Below are 5,654 nucleotides of genomic sequence, written 5' to 3'. Positions count from 1 at the left end.
GCAGCCAAAATGTGGAGACAAAGAAACATGTCACAAATGAAAGAAATGGAAGAAAGCAAACTACTAGATATAGAGTTCAAAACCACGGTTATAAGGCTATTCAAGAATCTTCTAGAAACCTCCAAAAAAAAAAAAAAGGACCAGTCAGAAATTAAACATACACTGACTGAAATAAAGAATAATATACAGGGATTCAACAGTAGAGTAGAGGATTCTGAGAATCAAATCAACAATTTGAAATACGGGGAAGCAAAAAACACCCAACCAGAAGAGCAAAAAGAAAAAAGAATCCAAAAATATGAAGATAATGTAAAGAGCCTCTGGGACAACTTCAAGCATACCAACATTCACATTATGGGGGTGCCAGAAGAAGAGACAGAGCAAAATATTGAAGAAATAATGACAGAAAAGTTCCCCTACCTGGTGAAAGAAATAGACTTATGAGTGCAGGAAGTACAAAAAGTCCCAAACAATAGGAACTCAAAGAGAACCACACCAAGACACATCATAATTAAAATGCCAAGGGCTAAAAACAAAGAGAGAATCTTAAAAGCAGCAAGAGAAAAGAAATTAGTTACCTACAAGGGAATGCCCATACAACTGTCAGCTGATTTCTCAACAGAAACTATGCAGGCCAGAAGAGAGTGGCAAGAAATAGTCAAAGTGATGAATAGCAAGGACCTATAACCAAGATTACTCTACCCAGCAAAGCTATCATTTACTATAGAATTGAAGGTCAGATAAAGAGCTTCACAGACAAGAAAAAGCTAAAGGAGTTCAACACCACCCAACCAGTATTATATGAAATGCTGAAGGGTATTCTTTAAGAAGAGGAAAAAGATAAAAAATATGAACAACAAAACGGCAACAAATACATACCTATCAACGATTGAATCTAAAAATCAAAATAAATGAATAAGAAATCTAATGAACAGAATAAACTGGTGAATAAAATAGAATCAAAGGCATGGAAATGGAACAGACTGATGATTCTCAGAGGGAAGCAGGGGAGTGGGGATGGGAAGAGATTAAACAAAAATCGCTTTTCGCCTTTTGGCTAAGATCAAGTGTAGTATCTGTTCTTATCAGTTTAATATCTGATACATCCTCTATCTGAGGACAATATATTAAATGGATTTTTGGAGCAGGGAGATGGAATAGGAGCTTGCTCCATCCAAAAAATAAAAAAGATTTTATATGCATATATGCATTACCTGTGGACACAGACAATAGGGTGGCAAAGGACTGGGACTGGGTGGGAACCGGGTGGAGGCAGGCAATGGAGGGGGTGAAAAGGGGACATCTGTAATAATCTCAACAATAAAGATTTAAAAAATAAATAAATAAAAAATTTAAAAAATAGAAGCACATCTCTATTCCAGACAGCAGGATAAGGAAAGGGGGAAACAAAGACCACCTCTGCCCCTTCAGGGCTCAACCCTGAGGTTATACACATTACTTCTGCTCTCATCCTATTGGCCAGCACTTATTCCTGTGCCCATTCCTAGCTACAGTGAAAGCTGGGAATATAATCTTTATTCTGAGCAGCTGTGCTAAAAATTATAATATCATGGAAAAAGGGGTTAACATGCATACATATTTTTAAGGTTATTAATATATATACCCCCTTATTGGTCTGCAGAAAGGTTGTAGGAATTTATACTTCCATCACCCTGCCAACTCAAGACATTTAAAATATCTTGCTAAATTAATAACTGAAGAAAAAGATAGTCGTGCTATTTTATTTTGTGTTGTCTTAATCTCTCGTAATGCTTGCTCCATTTTTTTTTTTCTGTTGAAATAAATCTCACAAGTGGCTTCAGCAATTGATTCTAAGTGCAGAGTTAAGTGGGAAGCCCAGATTTCAAGATTATAGCCTCTCCGTAGGCAGGCCAGCTTGTCCACCATCTTTCAGGGCTGTTTTGTTAAAGACAATTCTAGATGAGCATTTGAGATCTTGCTCCTTGGCATATGTCATCAGTTTGGCTCAAATAAGCTCTTATAAACATTTTTAAAGACAATTCTAATCCTGGTTCTCAGGGGTGATCCCTTTTCTTTCACCAAGTATGAACCTATTATTGTCAAAGTAGGTCTTCCCTTGGGTTTTATTATTTCAAAGACTTTTATGGCACGGTAAGCAGCCATTTTGAGGCTAAGAGGAAATTGCTCAGATGTGAAAGACTGTTTCTTCTGGGAATTCCAGCTAGACAAAGTTCAATGTTATCTTTGTGGGGTGTTTTGTTTTTTGGGGGGGAGGGGCACATTATCTATGCAGAGTATGTCTGGGTGGTGTGTGTGTTTAATTTAATTGGATGTGTGTCTGTGGTTAGGGAGGTGAGTGTGGGGTGTATGAGGTGCATGGTTGGAGGCTGAGTCTGAATGTGGTGTGAAGTGTGGGTATGTGAGCTCTGTGACTTTTCTTAATGTTATCTTTATTCATTTAGTGTTATAGGTCATCCAGGACCAACAGTTCTAACTCAGACTACATAGCCTGATCCAGGGCCACAAAACCTCTTGCCAAATCTGGGAGATGTCCATTGTATCTCTCAGGAAAGGCTAAGTTATGCTGAGGTAACAAACACTCCCAAATTTCAGTGACTTAAAACAACAATTATTTTTCATGCTTACATCATTGTCTATCTAAGCTCAGAATAGGTGGCGCTTCTCCAACTGACCCTTATCATGGGGCCCAGGCTAATAGAATTTCACTCTTCAAAACATGGCCAGTCACTACCATGGCAAATCATGCACTCACTCATAAAGACTTTCATTCAGAAGTGGCATATGCTACTTCCACTCACATCCCATTGGCTAAAACAAGTCCTATGGCTCCACTTAACTTCAAAGAGGAGGAAAGTGCAATTCCACCAAGTGCCCTGAAGGAAGAGAACCAGAAATATTGGAGAATAGCACTAATGACTACTATGAAAGTAGAAGGTGGGGAGTGGACTTCAGATTTCAACAGTCTTCAGAGTCATCTTGGTTAGTTTCCTAAAGGGGCTATGCATGTTTTCCATGGTCCTTAAGAGCCTACAGGCCCCTTAAAGACAAAATCCTGTCTTACTTACATTGGAGCCCTAGCACCTGGCATATCTCTTGGCACATGGCAATTGCTCAGCAAATATTTATTAAATGGGGAATGTAACAGGGAATACTATCCCTGGACTGGCTACTATGTAAAAAGTACTACAGACTGGAGAACATAGGACCAAAATGCTAAGAAGGGTGCCTACCTGCTTGGGGCTATCCAAGTTACCACATGAAAGAAGCCAGAAATAACAAGACCATACACTATAACTAGAAGGTGTGAGTGAAATGGTGGCTGGCTGGCTAGAAAGGATATTGTCCCACTATTCTCATTATCGTACGCTCAACTCCATACAACTTTGACTCACACACATCCCAGTGTGTCTGAGTTCACATATGTACCAGCTTAAGTTCCAATGATCACTTAACACTATGTGTGTGTACTCATAAACATGCACACACATTCACTCAGCACAGGCTGGTTACCAATGTCTTTAGCATTCTCTAAAGAAGCTTGGTAATAATCACCACCACCTTGAAAAAAGCAAGAGTAAAAATACTGAAAATTTTCCATTTAACTCTTCATAGGCAAGAGGACAAAATAAATCAATTCTTTGTGTTAATCTTTTAAAGTAACATGTGTTGTGTCAGTAAACATGTTTTTGTTGCAAATCTTCATATCAATTTAGGTTAACTTAAACAAGGGCAAACAAATAGAAGAAACTAAATAAATAACCTTAAAAATCAAAATAACACCTAAAACCTCAAGAAAGACAGAAACCAAGGGAAGTCCCAGGGATCTCTTTTGACAATGCCAACAGAAGATTTAACTCCAAAAACTATACATTTCTATGTGTCTGTATCAAGATTCAGGTTCAAAGAATATCTGATTGATCAAGTTCAGATGATATGTATCCACTTTTATGTTGGGGGAAGGCAGATGAGAGAGGAGACATGAGGGACATACAGAATTATAGGACTGAAGGCAGGGCAGTTGCCCAAAGGAATGGACACTGATTAGAACAAGAGTAATAGATGTTTATGATGTATACTTATAATTTTTTAAAGTAGAAAATAATTATACAGAAAAATAAATAAAATCACCTATATTCCCACCACAATTCATATTTTGGTATATAGCCTTCCAGACATTTTTCAATTTTTCCTTGTAAAAATTGAGTCATGTTGTATATCTCACATTGTAATTTGCTCCTTTACACTTAAAGTACCTTTTGAAAACTATATAATTAGCAACAGGATTGAAATATAATATTTAATTCAGAATAAGGAAACTCAAATGAATTATAATCAAAGATAGTGACCAGTAGACTAATCACTATTAGAGTAAGAATTTTGGAGTCATGATTCCTAGATCTACAGTTCTATCCATGAACAACTACTACAGTACATCTGATTTTCTATCTCTCTTACATATCTGTCTACCTACATGCACACCTACCCATCATCCTCCTAGCTACCTACATTACCAGTCATGATGAGCTAATTTATGCTCTAGTAACAAACAACCCTGAAATTTCTGTGGCTGAATAACTGCATTTTTCACATATCCAGCGTAGTTTGGGGAGACTCTTCTTATTTAAGAGCTTGGAACCAGGGAAATCAAAGCTTCATTTCAACCCAGCAGGCGCACAGAATATGACAAAGCACACTCTGGTTCTCAAAGCTTTGGCCCAGAAGTGATGCCCCTTCTTACTTCCACACACAGTTCATAGGCCAAAGCAAGTCGCAGGCCAAGCTAACTCCAAAGCAGCAATCCTGCCATGGGACCTTACCGTGTCCACAGAAGAATTACAATATTTGCGAGTGGCAAGTGGCAAAGATGACACGTTTTTTGTTTGAATTTACAAACAATTTAGTAGTAGAAATTGGGTTGGAATGGAGAATAAAATCTCAATCTGAAAATCCTTTAAGAGGATCAAATGATTTAACCATATTAGTCAGAGTTTGCATTATAAATTATTGCCATTTCTATCTCAAACTAGATTTTGTCCCTCCCCCTAATCCTCTGTCCATATAACATCATACAAACCAAAAAGTAAACTGGTCCTGGCAACTCACACAGAAGACGATTTTGTGCTAACCTAAAAAGCCAGTGTTATTCATTCTACATGATCTAAAACCAAATATGAATAGTTTTGATTATTTAAACTGTTTTAAAAATTACCCCAAGGAACTGAATGTTAATATTAGAGCACGATCATCAGTGAGTCTGACCAGGAAACTATTATGAAAATAATACCAATAATAGCATGTAGCATTGGAACCAGTTTATTTCAAGTGTTGCCTACTGAATATATTAACTGATTAAATGTTAGAGGTCTTTCTAAAAAAGTAATATATTATACAGAATATAAGGAAACTACATCTGTAGCCACTATATGGTATGTCTAAGGTACATCAATCTGTTAATTTATTGACAGGTCCTGAGAGACCTTGGGGAAGAGAAAGATGGAATAGGTCATCATCAAAGGGCACCTGAGTCGAGAACAAGTTGGGTACCACTGGAACCAAATTATAAAACCACATGACCTAGGTGGAAGCTGAGAGAGAAGCAAAGGGAGCCAACTAAGTCCTATTGGAAGCTACAGATTTCAGGCAGACAGTCT

At 37.5% G+C, this 5,654-nt stretch overlaps 1 pseudogene; it reads left to right on the top strand.

The window, feature by feature from the left end:
- The first annotated feature begins 1,038 nt into the window (after positions 1–1,038).
- Positions 1,039–1,202, top strand: LOC114233211 (U2 spliceosomal RNA; annotated as a pseudogene).
- Positions 1,203–5,654: the final 4,452 nt, after the last annotated feature.

The sequence above is a fragment of the Eptesicus fuscus genome, chromosome 9 (genome assembly GCF_027574615.1).
Source record: "Eptesicus fuscus isolate TK198812 chromosome 9, DD_ASM_mEF_20220401, whole genome shotgun sequence".
Lineage (NCBI taxonomy): Eukaryota > Metazoa > Chordata > Mammalia > Chiroptera > Vespertilionidae > Eptesicus > Eptesicus fuscus.
This window is presented reverse-complemented; position numbering and strand designations above follow the sequence as displayed.